General features: G+C 32.2%; 1 long non-coding RNA gene across 1 annotated transcript in view; it reads right to left on the bottom strand.

The window, feature by feature from the left end:
- The window catches only part of LOC309847029, a 77,304-nt gene extending 54,389 nt beyond the window's left edge, over nucleotides 1-22,915 (bottom strand). Inside the window, exons 1-2 of the long non-coding RNA XR_014302267.1 lie at nucleotides 22,809-22,915; nucleotides 22,343-22,450 (exon numbers count right to left, since the gene is read on the bottom strand). This is a non-coding gene — a long non-coding RNA (uncharacterized lncRNA). The remainder of the gene's footprint in view (nucleotides 1-22,342; nucleotides 22,451-22,808) is intronic.
- Between the last annotated feature and the right edge of the window lie 1,581 nt (nucleotides 22,916-24,496).

Raw genomic sequence — 24,496 nt, 5'->3', positions numbered from 1 at the left:
AGCCCTATACAGAGCTCAATCCCAAGGCTTTGAGATCATGACCTGAGCCAAAGGCAGAGGCTTAACCCACTGAGCCACCCAGGCACCCCCATAATGAAACCTTTTTGTAATTTAACAAATCATAATTAAGGGATATAATTTGTCTCAAGAGAATAATTCCCTATAAGTCAGTTCACATAAAGAAACCTTCCAGAAGCATATTTTATAACCGTAATTAATAATGACCAATTTTAGAAGAATTCACTTAAATGAAGTGAAAACTAACAATTAACATGCAGATAATAAATAACACTGTAATGATATTGTGGCTCTTCTATATATCAATGGAAATTTTGGTCATTTCCTTCCTTCCTTCCTTCTTTCCTATTTTTTCTCTTCTTTCTCATTATTATTTTTTAAGTCCTGTTACATAAAATTACAATTATAAAAAGGATCGTTAGGGAACTACAGAAAAAAATTTTCCATTTCATCATGAGATTTCTTCTAAATCCCATTAATAAACAGTATTAAAACTTTGAATTAACTTAAATACACATGCTAGAAAAATTATGTGTCTATTCATAAGACCAGAAATCATAAAAATCCTAGGGGAAAACACTGGGAAAAAGTTCCTTGATACCAGTCTTGGTAAAAATTTTTTGAATTTGATATAAAAACTAAAGACAACACATAAAAAATAAAGAAATAGGACTACATCAAATTCAAAAGCTTCTGCACAACAAAGAAAACCATTACAATGAAAAGGTAAACTATGAAATAGGAGAAGATATTTGCAAATCATCTATTTGATGGGTTAATATCCAAAACAAATGAAGAACTCACACAACCTAAGAGTAAAAAAAAAAAAAAAAAAAAAAGAAAGAAAAGAAAAAAAATCTGATTATAAAATGAGCAGAGACTTTTTTTAGGAAGACAAACAAATGGCCAACAGGTACATAAAAAGATGCTCAGCATCATTAATCATCAGAGAAATGCAAATCAAAGCCACAATGAGATATCACCTCACATGTGTTAGAACTGCTATTAGCAAAAGGCACTAGATAACAAATGCTGATAAGGATGTGGAGAAAAGGGAAACCTGTGCACTCTTGGTGAGAATGTAAATTGGTGCAGCCAGTATGGAAACCATGAGGACGCTCCTCAAAAAATTAAAAATAGAACTATCATATGATCCTGCAATCCTACTTCTGTGTACATATCTAAAGGAAATGAATTAGGATCATGAAGAAATATCTTTACACCCTGATAATTGCACGATTTTTCACAATAGCCAAGATCTGGAAACAACCTGTATCTATCTATGGATCAATGGATAAAAAAAGGTGTGGTATATATTATAATGGCACATTATTCAGCCACAAGAAAGAAGGAAATCCAGCCATTTGTAACAACATAGATGGACACTGAATGCATTACACTAAGTGAAATAAGTCAGACAAAAAAAGACAAATACTACACAGTAGCTCATATAGGTGTAGTTAAAAAAAAATTCAAACTCACTGAAACAGTAGAAAAAGTGGTTGCCAGGGGCTAGGAGTAGGTGAAATAGGGAGAGTTTGGTAAAAGGGCACGAAATTTCAGCTATAAAATGAATAACATCTTAGGACCTAATGTATAACATAGTATACATAGTACATATAACATAGTTGATAACACTGGATTATATAATTGAAATTTGCTGAGAGTTTTCACCCCCTCAAAAAAACCCCACAAAAATCATAAATCAAACACAAAAACAAAACAAACCTGATAAATATGTGAGGTGATTGAAGTGTTAATTACCTTGAAGAGGAAATCTTTTCACAATGTATTCATTCATCTGGTTTTCACAATGTATACTTAAATATCTGACAACTATATATGTCAATTCGACCTCAATGAAATTGAAAAAAAAAAAAAGAAAAATACTATTAATCAACCCATTTGAAGAAAATTTCCCATTGGTTGGATAAAGCAATCTTCAAATGAGTTGAATAACTTTTCTGAAAATATAAAAAACTTAAGAAACAAACAAAATTGAAGACTAACTTGCTTCAAAATTTACTTATTTTTGATGTGAGTCTTAAGCTACTTGTTTATGAAGGAATGTGTTGAAGGAAGCTCATAGAAACTTGGGATTCAAAGAATATAGGAAAATAGGCAGTTGTCATGGGACTATGGGACTATTAAAGAAATATGAATATTTGCTTTGTTTGTTTAAACTCACAGGAAATATTCCAATAATTTTGAGTGGGGTAATTTCTTCAAATTCTAAATTCTATAAAATTATTTTGTAAATATATATATTATATATTCTTAGTCTCCACATTGGAAAAGTCATATCAACTCATTTTAAAGTTTTATTTTTCACATTCTTTTGCCTCTATTTAGTTTAAGAATTTTCAAAAGCAGAAATGATACTTGTTATTTTATCACGCATATTTTTAAGTGTTAGTATTGGTATTGCTATCTATTCATTAAATATACATATTTTATTTTATTTTATTTTTTTGATTTAACAGAGATCTCACGTAGGCAGAGAGGCGGCAGACAAAGAGAGGAAGAGAAGCAGGCTTCTCGCTGAGCAGAGAGCCTATGCGGGGCTCCATCCCAGGACCCTGGGATATGACCTGAACTGAAGGCACAGGCTTTTTAACCCACTGAGTCACCCAGGTGCCCCAAATATACATATTTCATACAAACTTTACCACCATAATTCAATGTGGCAAAAATAAATCTGTGACAGAACAATGATCATTTCTAATAAATGCCCTCTAACATTACAGCTGGGCAATTAAATTCATTTAAGCAAACATTTGACTAATAATTTCTATGTGTGTGCGAGGCATTGAGGCTATAAAGATAAGTAAGACTTGCTTTCCTTTCTATGTTCCCGCCTAAAGGAGAGGCTCAAAATCTTTGTATAAAAAAAGATGCAAGGGGAAAATGAAAAACAAAGAACTGAACAACTGATACTTTCATCAATTAGCCCTTAGAACAATCTACCAAACAATGGATTTCTGTAAAGGTTGCTGATTTTCTATACAGTTTGGGCAGGACAAGTTACATAATCTTCAGGGGAAGTGTAATATAAAAATGGTGACCATTTGTTGAGTAATTATCATGAATTTCAAAATGGCAACAACAGAGCACTAAGTGTGGGCCATTCTAAGCAAGTGCCTCAGGTGACTCCTCATATCACAAAAACCATGAAGTCAGCCCTCAGGTTAGATCTGCTCTCACTAATTCTTTAGTTTCTATTACGATAAATTCAATGCCTGAAGCATTAATTTGATAAAAATGGGACTTGTCTCTGGTGGCCAAGGAGCATAGATCATGCCAGCATGGTTTCTGTCAATCTTTTAGCTATGAGTGGCATTGCCCAGAAAAAAATATGAAATAAAAATGAAAACTTATAACTGCCTTCTATTTTATTTTATTTTATTTCTTTTGTAGAGCTTCATTTGAAACAGAGATCTAAGAATAACTCAGAGGTTTATATTCACTATATCATTCTGTCATTTGATAAAGAATAAAGTATAGCATGCTAACTTGTATTGGGAAATAAAATTGGGCTATCAAAGAGGATTTCAGACATCCTTTACATGGTTTACATGCTGTCAAGTAGCAAGTAAGTCCTGTCAGTAGCAACACTAATAGGTAAAATGTTATTGAAAAAAAGATGCTTCTGAATTTTGCTACACATAAAAATATTATGTATGACTATATGTTGTCATCACTCAATAGAGTCATCTGATTATATCATAACAATGAAATATTACTTTCTACAGTTGCCTGAAACCAAGATTTTCCCATAGCTATTAAGAGAGTGAGAAGAGATTGTTCCTTGACCTGGTGAATTTTGATAAATATTTCTATGTCTACATATGTATATTTAGGGTTGTACCAGATATCTACATTCACGGTGGATATTAAAATATCCAAACTGATATGCTCCATTGGTTTTATGTCTCAGGGATGACTGTAAAATTTACAAAAAGTGAAACCATTTAATAAGACAAGTGAAATGCTGTTTAACATCAGTATTGATTGCAGGCATCCCACAATGAGAAAGTTCCTTAGATTCTAGTAAGTAAAATAAGTTGATATTTACTTACTAATGCCTTTTTAAATTTAAATACATGCTCATAGAAATCATTTTATATAAATTGTGTTTAAAGGCTAATAATTTGTGAAGTCATAAAATATATTTCATTCATAAATTAATATGTATTTGAATTAAAGCACATGCTTCCACAACCAAGATAATATGCATATAAAATAATAATTAATAAAAACATTTTATTATAAGGCTGCATAACTTATTAAATTACTGGAACAAGTAATGTTTCCACTTCAATGTAAAAAATGTACTGCAAAGCACAGTAAAATATAACACATTTTAGATAAATTTCCTCCATACTGAATACTTTAAGATTTATTGTGAGCTATCTTCCTAAAATCTATTGGGAGTTGTGTAAATACACAATTTATGGTTGGGAGATAAAATGTGGATTAAAAATACCATTATCTAGTAAAGCAATTTGAAATTCGGCATGTAATTTACAAACACACCAAATATTTACATCTAGTGTAAAATGTGGTACTTTGACATTACTAAGGGTAATCATTCTGAACACAAAGGTACCCTTTCTAGTGTTGGAAATATGTATTACATGTGTGCACATGCCAACACACACGCATACTCATGCCTAACCAGATCTGATAAACTCTAAATTGTCATTTAGTCTATTGTGTCATTTACTAAGAATAAACTGTCCCTTTGTATATAATAAAAACAATCAGATTTTGATCAGTTTTCTTAAGTTATTGACTCATTTCATTCCCCATTGCCTGGTTCTGATCAGAGGGTAATTTGTTTTGTAATCTCTACTACTATAGAAACAAAGTGAAAGGGGCCCCTGGGTGGCTCAGTTGGTTAATTGTCTGATTTCAGCTCAGGTCATGATCTCGAGGGCACCCTGCTAGGTAGGGTGTCTGCTTCTCTTTCTCCCTCTGTACCCCCATCCCCCAGGGTTCAGGTTTGCTCTTTCTTTCTCAAATAAATACACAAAATCTTAAAAGAAAAAAAGAAACAAAGTGAAAGAAATGAATGAAAGAAAAAGTATTTAATAAAAATCAGTTTATGACACTAGTATCATAAGTGAAACCCTTGGTGAACCCCTTTCTTCATCTTCTCCCGAGTCAACAGGAAAGTGAGTATGACCCACTAGAACAATCAGAGAATTTCCCCTAAGGTCAGGAACATGACAGGGATGTCCACTCTCACCACTGTTGGTCAACACTGTACTAGAAGCCTAAGACTCAGCAATCAGAAAACAAAAAGAAATAAAAGGCATTCAAATTGATGGAGAAGAAGTCAAACTCTTCCTCTTCATAGATGACATGATACGTTATGTGGAAAACCCCAAAGACTCCACCCCCAAATTCCTAGAACTCATACAGGAATTCAGCAATGAAGCAGGATATAAAATCAACACACAGAAATCAGTTGCATTTCTACGCACTGAGAAAGAAGAAAGAGAAATTAAGGAATTGATTCCATTTAAAACTGCATCCAAAACCATAATATATCTAGGAATGTACCTAACCAGAGGTAAATCCTTTAGGATTTGTATTTAGGTATTGTATTTGTATTTAGATTCGATTTAGGTAAAGGATTTGTACTCGAAAAACTACAGAACACTTACCCCCAAAATAAATAAATAAATAAATAAATAAGAGAGAGAGGGAGAGAGAGAGAAGAAAAAAGAAAAGAAATTGAGGAAGACATACAGAAATGGAAAAACATTCCATGCTCATGGATCAGAAGAACCAATATTGTGAAAATGTCTATGCTATTAGAGCAATCTACACATTCAAAGCAATACCTCTCAAAATACCATTGACATTTTTCATAGAGCTGGAACAAATAATCCTAAACTATGTATGGAACTAGAAGAGACCCTGAATAGTCAGAGAAATATTGAAAAAGAAAACCAAAGTTAGTGGCATCACAATTCTGGACTTCAAGCTCTATTACAAAGCTGTAATAATCAAGACTGGCACAAAACAGAGACATAGATTGATGGAACAGAACAGAGAACCTAAAAACTGACCCTCAGGTCTATGGTCAACAATTCTTTAACAAAGCAGTAAAAAAAAAAAAAAAAAAAAAATCCAGTGGAAAAAAGACAGTCTCTTCAACAAAAGGTGATGGGATAATTGGACAGCCACATGTTGAAGAATAAAACTGGACAATTTCCTTTCTTTCTCTCTTTCTATCCTTCTTCCTTCCTTCCTTCCTTTCTTCCTTCCTTCTTTCAAGGTATTATTTATTTATGTGTCAGAGAGAGAGCACAAGAAGGGGAAGTGGCAGGCAGAGAGAGAAGCAGGCTCTCTACTGAGCAAGGAGCCCAACGTGGGACTTGATTTCAAGACTCTGGGATCATGACTGAGCCAAAGGCAGACACTTAACCAACTGAGACACCTGGACGTCCAACAACTGGACCATTTTTTTGCACCATACACAAGGAAAAACTCAAAATGGATGAGACAGGAATTCATCAAAAGTCTAGAGAAGAACATAGGCAGCAACCTCTGTGACCTTGGCCACAGCAACTTCTAGCTAGACATGATTCTAAAGGACAGAGAAATAAGAAAAGAAAGAAAGAAAGAAAGGAAGAAAGAAAGAAAGAAAGAAAGAAAGAAAGAAAGAAAGAAGAAAGAAAGAAAGAAAGAGAGGAAGAAAGAAAGAAAGAGAGGAAGAAAGAAAGAAGGAAAGAAATTATTGGGACCTCATCAAGATAAAAACTTCTGCACAGCAAAGGAAATAGCAAAACTAAAAGACAACCTATACAATGGGACAGGATAGTTGCAAATGACATATCAGAAAAGGGCTAGTATCCAAGTCCTATAAAGAACTTATCAAACTCAACACCCAAAAAACAAATAACCAGTCAAGAAATGGGCAGAAGACATGCACAGACATTTCTCCAAAGAAGACATACAAATAGCTAACAGACACATGAAAAATTGCTCCACATCACTTGGCATCAGGGAAATACAAGTCAAAACCAAAATGAGATACCACCTCACAACAGTGGAATGACTAAAATTAATAAGTGAGAAAACAACAAATGTTGGCAAGAATGCAGAGAAAGTGGAACCCTTTTATACTATTGCATATGCAGCCACTCTGGAAAACAGTATGGTAGTTCCTCAGAAAGTTAAAAATAGGGCTACCCTACAACCCAACAATTGCACTACTAGGTCTTTACCCCAAAGATACAAATGTACTGATCCAAAGGGGCACCTGTACCCCAATGTTTATAGCAGCAATGTCCTCAATAGCCAAACTATGGAAAGAGCCCAGATATCCATTGACAGAGGAATGGATAAAGAAGATGCAGTAGGGGTGCCTGGGTGGCTCAGTTGGTTAAGCTACAGAACAGCCTTTGGCTCAGGTTGTGATATCAGGTCCTGGGATTAAGCCTCACATCTGGCTCCCTGCCCAGTGGGGAGCTTGTTTCTTTCTCTCTATGTCTGCCCCTCACCCTGCTTGTGCTTTCCCAATTTCTCTCTGTTAAATAAAATCTTTAAAAAGAAAAAAAAAAAAAGGCAGTATATATCTACAATGGAATGCTACTCAGCCATCAATAGGATGATGTTTTGCCATTTACACCGATGTGGATGGAACTGGAAGGTATTATGCTGAGAAAATAAGCCAATCAGAGATGAACAATTTTCATATGGATTCACTCATATGAGGAATATAAGAAACAGTGCAGAGGATCATAGGGGAAGGGAAAGAAAACTGAATGGAAAGAAATCAGAGGTGGAGACAGACCATGTGAGAATTTTAACTACAGGAAACTGAGAGTTGCTTGAAGAGAGGTGGGTGGGGAGCACGAGATAACTGGGTGGTGGGAATTAAGGAGTTCATGTAATGTGAAGAGCACCATCATACAATGGATGATTAACTGAATCTTGAACTAAGGATGTACTAAATATTGGATAATTGAATTTAAGTAAAAAAAGACAACAGCAAAAGGAATAAAATGTGACTCATTATGTATCTTTGTACATAATTAAACATACCATTAGCAAAGAGAGAATGCAAAAATTGAGCTATTGATGTCAAATATTATCTCTTCAACCACAACCACAAATATGATGGATGCCACCCCATTTTATTCTGAATTCAGATTTATTACATTTAAGACAACATATTTCGAAATACAATTATATTTCACTAGTAAAAAATATTGAGCCCTTTAAAACAAAGTGTTATCCTACTTAGGAAGAAAATTTCTAGAAATAAATTGATTGTGAAAATATCTCCTTTAAGTTTTAGAAATGAGTGTACTTATAGCATGTTAGCATTAAATTTTATAACTATCCTGTCTACTGACATTCTTTACATTTCACAGACATAAAATTTTATGTTTTAGGATTTTATTTCCATTATTTGTAATGCTAAATAAGTGCCAAAATGAAAACATGAATAATTGCATTTTGGGTCACAGTTAAATCTTATGCATTTAAATTTTTTATAGTACTTTGAGTTACTACCTTTTTGTATTCAAAGGAATTTTAAATGTATTTACCTAATCTTATTACATTGTTTTTAACATTCTTTAAGCATTAATCTGATTAATAAATGCATATATGTACATATATGTGTATATACACACACACATAGACATACATATTTTCTTTCAAAGCCATGCTACATATAATGACCAAATAAAATCCATGTTTCTTTCAATGAATCAGAATATGCAGAAGCAAATTAGTGTTGTAATTGTAATAGCATTCTTCATTCCTCTCTGCTTAATAAATGAATACACTGATATTATTGAGATAATCCTTAACTTAAAAAACAGTTACCATCTCCCACTTGAGAGGCTAAAAATATGACTTTTATTTTTATTTTTTTTACTGTTGCAGCTAGAAAATGAGTATATATCAAAGGCTTCTCAAGCTGATTGCCCATTCCAGAAACTGAATCAGAAGACCATGAATATCCATTTAGGTAATGAGTAACAGCAGTACTTCCATATGCAATTGGTTTTCAGAGGCACCAGTGATAATGTTTCTAGAAGCAGCTTCTAGTGCCAATGTGAGTGATATTAGCAGGGCAAACTATAATATCTCCCTAGGTGCATTGGCAAAAAGACCCTCATTGAACAAGTCTGTATGATTTGGGCCATAGCTCCTGGCTACATGGCTTCTAAACCAGATTTTCTAGTCTTTTTAAGAAATTAAGTGTTTTTCTCACTATCATTTTAATAAACAAAAGTCTTGCTTACAACTGAGTTGCTTTCATTTGCTTTTAAACAACCTCACTGATTCAAAAATTGCTACTGGTGGTGATTATAACAATGATCATCAGGGATTTGAGGGAATTTTCATTTGGTTAGAGATAGAAAGTAAACAGCTAGCTAGTGTTAAGTGATGAGACTCTGAACTGGAACACTATGAATGCCATAAAAAAAGTGAGGACTATGACTTCTTTTAATGATACTGAAAAACTTAAGAGAAAGAGGATTAGAGAAACAGTTTACAAATTAAAGCATGAAACAGAAGGCAGAAACTTTCACTGTTGTGTGGAAAAAATAATCTGTTTTTTTGCAACTCTAAGTCTCTAATAGTTATAAAATCAAAAACAAAATTATATCATAGATGTTGGGATTACAAAGGCAACATTATTCTGGAATCTCCCCAAAACTCCTCCTAAAACCAAAGAGATCAGTCTGGCTAACAAAGGAAATACTCCACAGATGATATCTTCAATGAAAACCGTGAAATATTAACTCCATGAACCTCAGGAGGTGGAGAGGGGGGCCTGTATGCCCAAACCACCAATAGCAAGACCAGCACAAAATGAGCAATCTGTTGGAAGGAGTAGTACGAGTGGAAGAGGAGATGATCTGCACTCTGAGCTGTGGAATTCTATAATTGCCAAAGATAAAATAAAATACCAAATGGAAAAAAAAAAAAATCAACTTCAAGTAGAAGCTTGATTGAGCCCAAGGAAATTAGGCAAATCTGGGCTATTTTCTCATAAACTGTAAGTTGTAAGCAATGACAAACAAATAACAAGAAACACCTTAACTATTTAACATAAGAAGATCAAATAGTGCTGTGATTTTCAGAAATATCAAAAAAATACTCCCTCCCATAAGCACTGAGATTAATTTAGAGGGGGAATTGAAAGAAGAACCAAGTTCAAAGAAGAAGAACCAAGAGAAAAATATCATAGAAAAGAGAGTAGGTTCAGGAGAGTGAAAGTCCAGAAATTCCCATAATAGTAAAATAAAATGTCTGAAAGTGGGAGAAGTTTTTTGGAAAACAAGGCCTGAATGACTGGGAATCACAGATCCGGAGGCAGGGAAACATTCCTGAATGTGACTTAACTGTGAAACAGAAAAGGTCACAAAAAGATTTAATGTTTTGTGTTCCTCACTGTGACAACCTCAGAGAAGATATAAATTTGGAAAATTGTAAAAGCTTCTTTGGCTCACTCTTACCTCTGCACAAGCACCCTCACCTTGTAGTTCTCTTACTAGGGAACAGCACCACACAAGACTAAAAAACATTCAATAGAAGAGAAGTATTAAATAAGAGAAAGAAATCATAGGGATACTAAAAGCTATATTTCCAATGAAGTATAACAATTATTAATATCACCGTATGAGCTAAAGTAACAATGTATTTTATGAAAAATTAAAAAAAATAAAAATAGATACCTACTATAGATAAAAAAACACATTTTAATACACTTCTCTTACACTCAGATATAAATAATTAGGTAGATGTTATAGGTGCATATCAAGCTTTATACATCAGCATGAGGAATAAATCTTCTCTTCAAGAATGTATTTGATCATGTTAGAGGACCAAGAGAACTTTAATAAATTGCAAAACATGTAAATATTTCAAACAATTTTCTTTGACTGCAGTGCAGCTGAAAAGAGACATAACTGGATGACATGGGAAACTTATTTCCTTTCTCTTTTTGGTGGCTTAGCAGACAGTTGGTCAGTTTGACTGAAGATATTTGTACAAAGATAAGACCATTCATTGGCTTTTGTCATCATTTCTCGCATGCAAGTTCATTCTGCTGGAACCTTAGTAGAAGACCACAGTCTTTAGGATGTAGAATTACTAGTATCACCTTTGAACCCAAGATGCCTTAATTTAGTCTTTGTTACTTGGAGGAACTAGATGTCCCCTAGTCTCTTTCAGACTAAACTACAAACATAATATTGAGTGGAACTCCTATTTGATCTCAGCTTCCTCTGAGTCAGATGCCCAGGTAGCTGCATCTGTGTTCATAGAGCATTTGGCACAACTATGCTTAGTCTATGCTGTGAATTGAGAGTTCACAGGACTGTTGGTGCTCTGCTACTTCTCTGCTTCTATGCTTTCCCCCAATATGCCCTACTTTTTATCTGTATTTTCAGCAGTGATATAATCTTTGATCTCCTGTCCCATGACAGCAACAAAATTAGAAATTATTAATTTTTTTTCTTTATAAAGAAAGAGAAACAACAACAACAACAACAACCAAAAATGGGTCCCCTCTCTTGGGAGAAGGGAGAGCCTAAGTAAAGAGTTAATAAAGTAAAGAGAGTCCTGTGTTAGAGAACAAATGAAAATTATAATACTAACAAATACATTGAAAACTTATTGCATTGATAAAATCAAAAATCAACAAAAGAAGACAAACTATTTCAGCCTACTTAATGAGAAGATGGAGAAAGCCTAGATAGAGAAAATGAAAAATAGCAAGGTGGAAGAAAACCTCCCAGATGAAAAAAAATTAAAAAATTAAAAAAAAATTGTTTCTGCATTGTTAGGTGAATAGAGTTGAAAAATGAGATAAAATGGGAAGTTTCCTAGGAAAAAAATAATTTTTCTATATGGACCCACAGGAGGTAGAAAGTCAAAATATCAAGTTATAATAGAAATAGAGTTGTATACCAATATTAGACCTTGGTAGTATCAGAGTTAAATTTGACCAAACTTTCAGAGATAAACCCAATGTTTCTAAAAAACAAAACAAATAAACAAAAACAAACAAACAGAGCATAGAGAAAGAAAACCACTTTTTTTTTTCTGTAAGACAAGTATAATTTTAATGCAAAAACTGGATAAATGTTCACTAAAAGACTATACTCTCACTTTTAAATATTATTGCAACAATCTCAAATACAGTCAAATATCCCTTTTAAAATAATGCATTGTGATCATGTAATTCCTCCAGAAAAACAAACATTATTTGACGTTAAGAAATCTGTCAAAAGTCATGTTACTTTATGGAGAAAAATATATATATATATACTTGATTTTAAGAATATTTAAAAAAGCATTGAAGAAAGTTTAACACGCATTACTAATTGTAATCAATGGGTTGTTTTTAAATTCAAAAAAATGCATGTAATCTCAAAAGTAGACCACTTACATGATAGAAAAAAGAAAATTTAAGGTTTCCCTGCTAACAAGGTGTGTCCACTATTGCCACACTGTTTAATATTTGTGAGGTAAAATATATCACAACTAAGTAAGGGAAACATATTAGAGGAGTTTAGAACTTTCTCCTGAACAACCAATGTGTCAAAAAAGAAATCAAAGAAATTTAAAAAATATATTTTTAAAGAAACAAAAATGGAAACACAGCATACCAAAACTTACAGGATGAAGTAAAAGTGATTATAACAGGAAAGTGTAGAGTAATAAACACCTATATGAAGACAAAAGAAATATCTGAAAATAAACAATCTAACTTACTCCTCAAGTAACTAGGAAAAGAAGAACAAACTAAGCCCAAAGTTACCAGAATAAACCAAACAAAGATCAGAACAGAAATAAGGAAATAGAGATCAGAAATACACTAGGAAAAACCAAACTAAAAGCTGAGTTTTTGAAAGGATAAACAAAAGTGACAAATCTTTAATTAGACTAAAAAGAAAAAAAAGAAGATTCAAAGTCCGAAACAAAAGAGGAGAGATGATGATTGATACCATAAAAGTATCAAGGATAATAAGAGACTATGATGAAAAATTATATGCCAACAAATTGGATAGCCTAGAAGAAATGGATAAATTCTAGAAATATTCAATCTACTGAGACTGAATCATGAAGAAATAGAAAATCTGAACAGACTAATAACAAATAGGTAGATTGAATCAGTAGTAAAAATCCTACCAACAACAAAGGCATAGGACCACATATTTTCACTGGTGAGCTCTGCAAGACGTTAAATAATTAATATCAATTCTCCTCAAACTCTTCCAGAAATTGAAGAGGAAGTGAAAACCCCCAAACTGATATTATAAGGCCAGCATTACCCTGATACCAAAATCAGAAAAAGACACTACAAGAAATGAAAACTACAGGCCAAAATTCCTAATGAACATAGATTTAAAAATTATCACCAAAATATTAGCAAACCAAATTCTACAGCATAGTAAAAGCATCATACACCATGATCAAATAGCATTTATCCTAGGATACAAGGATGACTCAACATATGAAAATCAATAAATGTATTATATCACATTAATAGAATGAAAGACAAAAATCAGATAACCTCAGTAGATTTAGAAAAAGCAGTGGCCAAATTCAATACCCTTTACTGATAAAAATTCTCAACAAATTGCATACAAAAGAAAGGTACATCAAAATAATAAAGGTTATATATGACAAAAAGTCCAATGACATTTTTCACAGAAATAGAAAGAAAATATCCTAAAATATGTATGGAACCACAAAAACCCTAAAAAACCAAAACAATCATGAGAAAGAAAAACACAACATGAGGCATCCTGCTTCCTGATTTCAAATTATACTACAAAGATATGGTAATCACAAGAGCATGGAATTGCCGTTAAAGTAGACAGATAGATCAATGGAATAAAACTGATAGCCTAAAAATAAACCCAACTAATATTTGACAAGGCAGCCAGGAATACTCAATGGGCAAAAATAGTCTCTTCAATAAATGGTGTTGGAAAAACTTCATATTCAGATGCAAAAAAGTAAAATTGGACTCCTACTCTACACCACTCACAAAAATTAACTTGAAGTGTATTAAAAGCTTAAACATAAGACCTAAAGTTGCAAAACTCATGGAGGAGAACATCAGGAAAATTGCCTTGACATAGCTCTTGGCAATAATTGTTTTTGAATATGACCTCAAAAGGACAAATAACAAAACAAAAAATAAATAAGTGGGTCTATATCAAACTAGAAACCTCTGTACAGCAAAAGAAACAACAAAATGAAAAGGCAACCAAAAAAATGAATTAAAATATTTGCAAATTATCTACCTGAAAAGGGGTTAGTATCCAAAATATATAAAGAACTTATAAAATTCTATACCCCAAAAAAATCCAATTAAAAAATGGGCAGAAGACATGAACAGACATTTCTCCAGAGAAGACATATAGATGGCCAACAGGCACATAGAAAGATGCTCTCATCTCTATTTGTCTTGGAAATTCAAATTAAAATTAGAAGGAGATATCACCTTATACCTGTCAGAAGACTAAAATTAACAAGTAACAATAGGTGTTGGTGAGAATGTGCAGAGAAAGGAACACTCATGCACTCTTGGTGGGAATGCAAACTGGTGCAGCCATTCTGGAAAACAGGATGGAGGTTCCCCAAAAAGTTAAATATAGAACTACCCTACTACCCAGCAATTGCACTATTAGCTATTTACCCAAAATATTTAAAAATACATATTGAAGGGACACACACATCCCAATGTGTATAGTAGTGTTATCAACAATAGCCAACATATGAAAAGAGCCCAAATGTCCATTTACTGATGTATGAATAAATAAGATGTGGTATATATGTATATGTATAATGGAGTATTGCTTAAGTAAAAAATGAATGAAATCTTGCCATTTGCAATGACATGGATGGACCTAGAGTATATTTTGCTAAGTGAAGTAAGACAGAGAAAGACAAATACCATATGATTTTGTTCATATGTGGAATTTAAGAAACAAAACAGATCAACATATGGAAGAAAAAAAGAGAGGGAAGCAAACCATAAGAGACTCAACTATAAAGAACAAACTGAGGGTTGTTGGAGGGAGGAGGGTGGGGGATGGCCTATATGGGTAATGGATATTTAAGAGGGTAATGGATATTTAAGAGGGCACTTGTTACAATGAGCACTGGGTTTTACATGTAAGTGATGAATCACTAATTCTACTCCTAAAATCAATATTATACTATATGCTAATTAATCATAATTTAAATAAAAATTTGTAACAAACAAAAAAGAAAACAGTATAGAGGTTCCTTAAAAAGTTAAAAATAGTTCCATGATCTAGCAATTGCTCTAGTGGGTATTTACCCAAAGAATGCAGGAATACTATCTCCAAAGGGATACATGCACCTCTGTTCATAGCAGCATTATTTACAATGGCCAAGATATGGAAGCAGCTCAGATGTCCATCAGTTGATAAGATGTGGCATATATGTATCCATATACATGAAATATGATTCCACCATAAAAATGAAATCTTGTCATTTGCAACAACATGGAAGGAGAGTATAATGCTAAGCAAAATAAGTCAGTCAGAGAAAGACAAAATACAATGTGATTTCAGTCATGTGTGGAACTTAAGAAACAAACAAGCAAAGGGAACAAAATAAAAAAGAGAGAGAAATCAGGAAACAGACTTTATCATATGATCCAACAATCTTACTTCTGGGTTATCCAAAGCAAATGAAAACAATGTATCAAAGAGATATGTGCAGTCTTATGTTCATTGCAGAACTATTCACACTAGCCGAGAAATGGAATAACTGTTCATCTACAGATGAATAGATAAAGAAGAATTTATATATATATGTATTTATATTATATATTTTACATATTTATGTATTATATTTTATACATATAAAAATTATATACCTATAAACATTATTCAGCCTGAGAGAGAAGGTAATAATACCATTTGTGATTTGTGACAACATGTATGGCAATTTGGGGCCATGAAGATGTGGCACTACATGAAATAAGTCATAGAGGAAAAGCCAAATACTGTATGATGTCACTTATATGCAGAATCTAAAAATATTGAACTTATAGAAGCAGAGAGGAATGGTGATTATTATAAAGAACTGGAAACGGGAGAAATAGAGAGATGATAATAGAGATACAATACAGAGATGGCTAATGGGTGCCAAGTTCCAGATAAAGATGAGTACATTCTGGGGATCTACTTTACAGCATGGTGAATATGGTTAAAAATACTGTATTATGTAATTAAAAGTTTCTAAAAGATCTTAAATGTCTTCACCACAAAAAAGAAAAAATAAGTTATGTGAGTAATAAAGTTAATAATTTTGCAATAATATGTGTATTAAAATATCACTGTATGCCTGAATCTCATACAATGTTATGTGTCAATTGTATCAATAAAACTGGAGGAAAAATAAAAAGAATAACTTTATACTAAATTAAACACAAAAATAAAATGGGAAATGTTGCTGTCATAATGGCGCAAAATTTATAACTTTTAAAGATTAAATTTAAAAAAAATTAATAAATTAAAAAAGATTAAATTTAATAAAGGCCTAGGACCTATAAAGAAAGTTAAAAATCTGTTGAAGGAAAACTAGCCTTAGCAAGTGAATAGTGCATATTATGTTTACCATTTTCTTGCATGTAAAGACTGTATGTTTAGCATAATAATTCAACTAAATTTGAAATACTATACACATTTAAAGCAGTTCTAATTAAAATATCCTTTGTTTTAAGCTGTTCATTCTTCTTAAAAGTCATATAGAAAGATAAACACTGGTAGAATTAAGTAATATGTGAAGAATTAGAGTGATGGAGTGTTAATTTTTTTTCAGTTATCAGAACTTAGTTGTTAAGCCACTGACCTGTGGAACTGACTATACAATTCAGAAATAGATTCCCCAAAATGAGATTCTAATATATGAAGAATGTGATATTTCAATTCAGTGGAAAAAGAATAGATTATTTAGAAATAAATCAATACAGGCTACCCATTTAAAAGACTTCAAAATTGGAATACTATTTAAACCATTTACAAAGTCAGTTCCAGATGGATTAAAACAAAAAACCAAAAATCGGTGGTGTATACTCTATGACGGAGAATATTAAAAACACAAAAGTCATAAGTCATAAGTCAAAAACATAAAAGTTATATTTGATTACATAAACGTGAAAAGTCTTTGTGTGGTAAAACATACAAGTCAATAAAAATGATAGATTTGAAAAAATGTGCAACAAAAATGACATAAAGTATGATGTCTATAATACAAAATAAAAGCTTACAGTCTATAAATGGGTATATAAGACAATATAAAATAGCAAATGGTCAAGTAACATAAAAAGATGAATACACTCACTAGAATTAAAGAAAATTCAATCAAAGTGAGATTTTTCTTTATACCTTTAAGACTGGAAAAAATTTAAAATACATGCAGTGATGTAGGTAGAAGTATAATATCATATACATTTCACAGAAACTATAATTTTACATCCCTTTAGTTAATTTTACATCCTTTTAGGAGATCATTCTCACGACATCTTTTAAGAAAAACAATGCTGTGCCTTCAGAAGAACCCACTTCAGGAAATCTATTCTTAAAAAAATAATGCAACAGTTGGACAGATTATATGTTCAACGTTATTTGTCCATTGTGACCAGAACTTAAATAAAATGAATGACAAGTAACAGGGAAATGGATAAATAAATTGTGTTGTATGTCCACTCTTAAATAACATATAACTATTTACAAGAATAAAGAAGCACTCTGTAAGTAGACAGGCTAAGGATGGTAGTGGATTAGATTTTGTAAGATCTTATAAAGAAAAGCAAAATGTTCATCAATAAAATCAAAAGGCAGGCAACAGAATGGGAGAAAATATTTACAAATGAGATATCTAATTAAGGGTTAATATGTATAAAGTGCTCATACAACTCAACAGCAAAAACAAACAAAACAAGACCAATGTGATTAATAAAATGGGCAGGGAATCTTAACACGTTTTTCCAAAGATTTACAGACAGCCAACAGGTACACGAAAAGATGTTCAACATCACAAATAATCAGAAAAAGGCAAATCAAAACCAAAATGAGATATTAACTCACACAGAATGCTATTATCAAGAAGAAAAAAAAAAACCTGTTGGTGAGGATATGGAGAAAAGGGAACCTTCATGCACTGTTGGCAGGAATGTAAACTGGTGCAGTCACTATGGAAAATAATATGGAGATCTCTCAAAAAAAAAAAAAAATAGAACTATCATATGTCCAGCAATTCAACTTCTGGGTATTTATCTGAAGAAAATAAAAACACTAATTTGAAAATATATTTTCACCCCTGCAGATATGGAAACCACCTTTGTGTCGATGGATGGATGAATGGATAAAGACCATGTGGTTTACCCACGTACTGTAATACTATTCAGCAATAAAAATAATGAAATCTTGCCATGTGTGACAACATCGATGGACCTTGGAGGGAATTATGCTAAATGAAAGTAGTCAGACAGAGACAGACAAAAACTGTATGACTCACTGGTATGTAGAATTAAGATAACAACAACAAAAACAACAGCAAAGAAAAAAAAAAACTCATAGATAAAGAGAATAGACTAGTGGTATGAAGATGTGAGGGTTGGGGTTTGTTAGAAATGGGTAAAGAGGGTCAAAAAGCACAAGCTTTCAGTTATAAAATACTTAAGTCATGGGGACATAATGTATGGCATGGTGAGTATAGTTAACAATAGTGTATATTTGAAAATTGCTAAAGAATAGATCCTGAAAGTCCTTATCACACACAAAGAATTCTAACTATGTGTGGTGATGGATGTTAAATAGACTTATTGTGGTGATCATTTTGCAATACACAGAAGTAATAGAACAATTATGTATATTGTTAATTAAGCATATCCGAAACTAATACAATGTGATATGTCAATTATACCTCAATAAAAAATAAATAAAAATTTTAAAATTTTGTAAAAGAAAAATTAAATGCAGAGAAGTGTGTGTAAAATAACTCCATCTTGAAAATAAGCAAATTGTGACACAAAGTTATATAGCTATATTATTTGTACAATTGGTCTGTATTTGAAACTAAAGGAGGAGACCCACTAAGTTATTAACGGGTTGTCTGGGGGAACTGGGAGTGATATCATTAAGATGAAGAGAGTGTCAAGTTAGTCAATGTCAAGTTAGTCATAGTCTTATCCAGTCATTTAGAGGGTAATGCCAATACTTATTTCAAGTGCATATAATAGAATAAGAGTGTGAAACACTAAGTATAAATCCAAGTTTTGCTCCATTTCATACTATGCTCTGGTTTCTGATTACTGTGCTTGTTTTATTTTCACCTTTTTTTCTTTTTTATTTCTTGATCAAATGAAGGTAATTTCTACTTAGCATCTAGAAACAACCACATATGGTTTAGGGCTATTTACTCTGAAATATCCTGTAAACAAACTTCGTTCATTTTTTGCCACTCTGTAGCATTTCACCAGGATTTATCATAAAACCTATTAAATCTATCCATTTGCAGAGATAACAACCCCAAATTTCTTTCACACATGTCAATAAACTACAAATTTGTGTTAGTAGCATAAACTTGAATTCTTTTATTTCCACAGAGACCTATTTTTCTTGCTTCATTTTATTGGAAATTGTTAAGGCAATATATCCCTTAGAATTTGTGGATAAAAACTGTAAGGATATTTCCAGTGAGATGCAAAGGATACTCATGTTCATTAGGGCAATGTCAGTATGAATGGACTTGGATAATACCGTAATTAATTTCAATAGTTTGTGTGATATTGGACATCTAAGAAATAAAAGACCTGTCTTATTGAGTGATCAACCATATATTCCAAGTTCCCCGGAAATAAAAGAAAAAGAAATTTTCAGGGTACCTGGGTGGCTCAGTTGTTAAGCGTCTGCCTTCAGCTTAGGTCATGATCCCAGGGTCCTGAGATAGAGCCCAGCATTGGGCTCCCCGCGTCTCCCTCTCCCACTACTGCTTGTATTCCCTCTTTGTCTCTCTCTGTCAAATTATAAAATAAAATCTTTAAAAAAAGAAAAAAGCAGTTTTTCAAGAAGTTATATTGTGCTAATGCAAAGAAATATAGCTAACTGGATCTTGAATAAAACAATGTAAATTATATCCACATATTATAGGTGAAAAAAAATATTACTATTTCAACAGCTAATGCTTGAATTCTTCATAGGTAGGGAACCTATCTTTGTATTGGAAATAAATTTGTAAGTACTATTGAGTCTGTGGACTTAAGTTCTGATATATGAAGTAGATAGAAAAAAAGAGATGGCTAAATTCCCTGTTAGTCAAGAGAAATGCATAGGGATGGTTAGTGAAGGAAGTAGGCAGGTGGTTGGAGATGGAGGGAGTAGATAAAAAATACATAATAGGAGGCTGCCACTGCGGGACCACTGCGGGAGAAGTTAACTGGTGAAAAATTCTAAATGGTGGCAAAATCCAAGCGTGGATTCAAAGAACTTCTTAATCTACAACATATATTAATATGTTTTTATCTTAGGACTATAACCGTTAGCTGTACAACCTCGCTTTACTTTGTGTGTTCATTTCTTCACATGGAAAAAAGAAAGTAATCATTGTAGTATCTACCTGATGCAATTGTTTTGAGAATCAAATGAGATAAAATATATGAATTATTTGGGCTGATGCATTGTGGATAGCGTATGGATTGGGTTTTAACTTTTTTTGTTTGTTTTCTTTTATTTAAAATTGTTGTTATTGCTGCATTTAAAAACCTTGCATTACCCCTAACTTTTCAGTAGAATCTGCCACAAACATGAATTGTTGGAATAGTTGGGGTGAAAGTAGCAAATCAAAAAAGGAGCTGAGGATTTTATTGGCTATATGCTAGAGACAACAGGACTGAGACACTGAAACCTGAAGACTAACATTTCATCAGTAAAAAAAAAGAAAACCCAGAACTGGAATGGACCCTTTACTATAAACATTTCATGATTTGTGGATATTTGGAGGAAGGCTTTGGAATACCCACTACATGTGAGATGGAGGGGAGGTAAGATAATTTGTTTAAAGTCTCCAAAAAAGAGTGTTTTTGTATAAAATGTACACAATTTTTAATTAAGGTAATTCATTTCCTTCACTCAAAAACATATTAATTAAGATGTTCAAGTACTGTGCTAAACACCAGGCATATAAATATTTAATTCCTGCCTTCAAAGATCTTAAATTTAATCAGAAAGAAAGATAAGGAAAAATTGCAATATGCTGTGACACAATTTTAAAGTAGAAATATTCAGCCAGCAATATACTTCTGACTATAACAAGCAAAATCAGACCAAATGACAAGATGACATTCACATATTTCCATTCATATCAACTACATCGCATAATTATTATACATGTACTTTATTGTAAAATATTTAGAAAAAAATGGAAAATTAAAAAAGAAAGTAGTTATTATAAATGAAACTGAAAGCTGTTTTTTAAAAAAAGTTTTATAATTTAAACCTTCAGAAATACTGTTCAATGTCCACCATGAAGCAGAGTTTGGAGTATTAGAATTCCTAAAAAGGAACATTACTGTACATATGATATTGATTTAAAAATTATAATTGAGGGACCCCTGGTGGCTCAGTAGGATAAACATCTGACGCTTGATCTTGGCTCAGGTCATAATCTCAGAGTTGGGAGATCAAGCCCCGCATATGGCTCCAGGCTGGGCATGGAGCCTACTTGGGATTCTTTCTCTCCTTCTCCCTTTGCCCCTCCCCTCCACTCCCTACTTGGGTATGTGCACTCTCTCTCTTTCTAAATGAACCAAAAATTACAATTGAATTCCATGAATAAGTTATAATAGTGAATATGAAAACTCAGAAAATGTTATAAATCTTCAAGTTACCAGAATAAGTAGAACGTTTTATACAATAAAGTTATTTGAAGGAATTAAATCAAAATGTAAAATTGCCAGTTCCTGAGCCAAACACTTACAAATTGAACAAATAAGACATGGCAGAAACACTTTTAAAGTCAAATTCCACCAAGTCACCAGGGGCAGATCAATTCCATGTTATACAATTTGTGACGAGAATTAATGGAGGCGACTCAATTAATTTTACATGTCTAGTGTGTTCCTAGTACCCAAATTAGATAAAGATTCTTTAAGAAAATAAAAACAGACGTTTTCACTTATAAACATAACTGCAAAAGTCACAAATACAATATTATCAAATCAAATATATCAAAAAGGACAAAATTATAAAAGAGAAAATTATTATATTGGATTTCTCAATTATCTACTTACCTATGAATGTATGTATATTAAATATTATGCACATATGCCATGTATATTAGCATAATGTAGAGAGGTTATGTTTTTAACTTTTGAATAAGGAAGTTCATATTCAACAAGCTAGAAAAGAAGACATGAAAAAATTTATAAAATTTAAGTAAAAATTTATAAATTCTAAACTCATCAAAAATAAGTTTAAAAGAAAAAGAAACACAGACTTTTAGAAATAATTTTGACATCCCTAATGGATAGAGGAATAATATCTTTAATGTGCCACAAACTACAAATCCACAAGAAAAAAAAAAAAGGGACATACGACACAGATTATTAATAGATAGTTCAAAAAGTCAAAATGCATTTTAAAAATTTAAACAAATCTTTAAAGTAATTAAGGAATTAAAATGAGATAACCTCTTATATTGATACAAGTTTAATTTAATCTAAATTTCCACTTAAAATAATGGTTAGCAAAGGGTACCTGGGTGGCAAAGTTGGTTGAGATTGCAGCTCTTGGTTTTGGCTCAGACTGTGATCTCAAGGTTGTGAGATCCAGCCCTGTTGTGTGGCTTGGCACTCAGTGCCGAGTCTGCTTGTGACACTCTCACTCTGACCCCACCACCTCTCTAAAATAATTAAATAAATCTTCAAAAAATAAAATAATGGTTAGCTAAGGAGGGGAAAATAGTACTCTTACAGAGTAAGAAAGTAAAGTGGTGCATACATTTTGGAGGTCAATTTGACTGTATAATTAAAAAAGAAAATGCATAGACTCTAAGAATTTTCAGAACATTTTCTAGAAAAAAAAGCATGCACATGAAGTTGTATAAAAGTGGATTCATTATTTTTTTAAAAGTGGCTTAGTTAGACTTTATTTTTCAGAATATTTTTGTTCTCTATTTTTTTTTATTTTAAATTTTTATTTAAATTCTAGTTAGTGAACATATAGCGCAGTATTGGTTTCAGGGACAGAAGTCAGTGATTCATCTCTTACATAAACACCCAGTGCTCATCACAATAAATGCCCTCTTTAATACTCATCACCCATCTAGTCCATTTCCCACACACCTGCATCAACTTTCAGTTTGTTCTCTATCACTAAGAATCTTACCATGGTTTGTTTCCCCCCCTCTATTTCTTTTCCCCTTCCCATTTGTTCATCTTTTTCATTTCTTAAATTCCACATATGAGTGAAATCGTATGGTATTTGTCTTTCTCTGACTGACATATTTCACTTAACATAACACACTCGAGTTCCATGTCATTGCAAATGGAAAGATTTCATACTTTTGGATGGTTTGGTAATATATAATACACACACACACACACACACACACATGCATGTGTATATATAAATACACACACATATATATACATATATAATATTATATATATATAGTATATAATATATACAAACCATTTCTTACTTATCCATCCATCAGTCAATGGACATTTGGACTTATTATTCTAATTGTTTGCAAAGACATATTAGATATCAATGTGCATCTAGATTAGAGAAAGACTATACAAACAGTAACATATGCATGTCATGTAGATTTTTAAAATAAGGTAGATATATGTAGTATCACTAATGGATCTCTAGAATATATTGTTGAGAACAAAAGAATCTGTAGGTTGATAAAAAAATATTCTAACACATTAATGTAAAACAAATACCTCCCACTTTCCTACAAAAATGTCTGTATGGTATATGATCTATAATATACATGATATTTAAACATACCAAAGTTTCCAAATAAAGGTTGAAAATAATGGTACCAAAATAATACCAGTACCACTTACAAGGAATTAAAGCCAAAATTTATATATAGAATAATGCTTCAATATTTATGGAAGAAAAATGCTTTCATATCTTACTTGTATAATTAAAACATAAAGATTTCAAATCTACTCTGCATCCCTTCATAGATACACATGTGCACATATGCGTGTCTATACACACACACACATACACATGAACTACATTTTTATAATACATCTGCATCCTTACCTACAATGTCACAGTATTCTATAGGTTGAGAGCAAAATACATGTCTATATTTACTCAAGTATTTACTGAATGAATACTACAGGCCAAAAACTATTCTGGGTATGGGGGATCAGTAAACCAAAAAATAAAAGTCTCACTGACCTTAATTTCTAATATTT

Source organism: Mustela nivalis (genome assembly GCF_964662115.1).
Source record: "Mustela nivalis genome assembly, chromosome: 1".
Taxonomy (NCBI): domain Eukaryota; kingdom Metazoa; phylum Chordata; class Mammalia; order Carnivora; family Mustelidae; genus Mustela; species Mustela nivalis.
The sequence above is the reverse complement of the archived record's forward strand: the minus strand, read 5'-3'. Positions and strand labels throughout refer to the sequence as shown.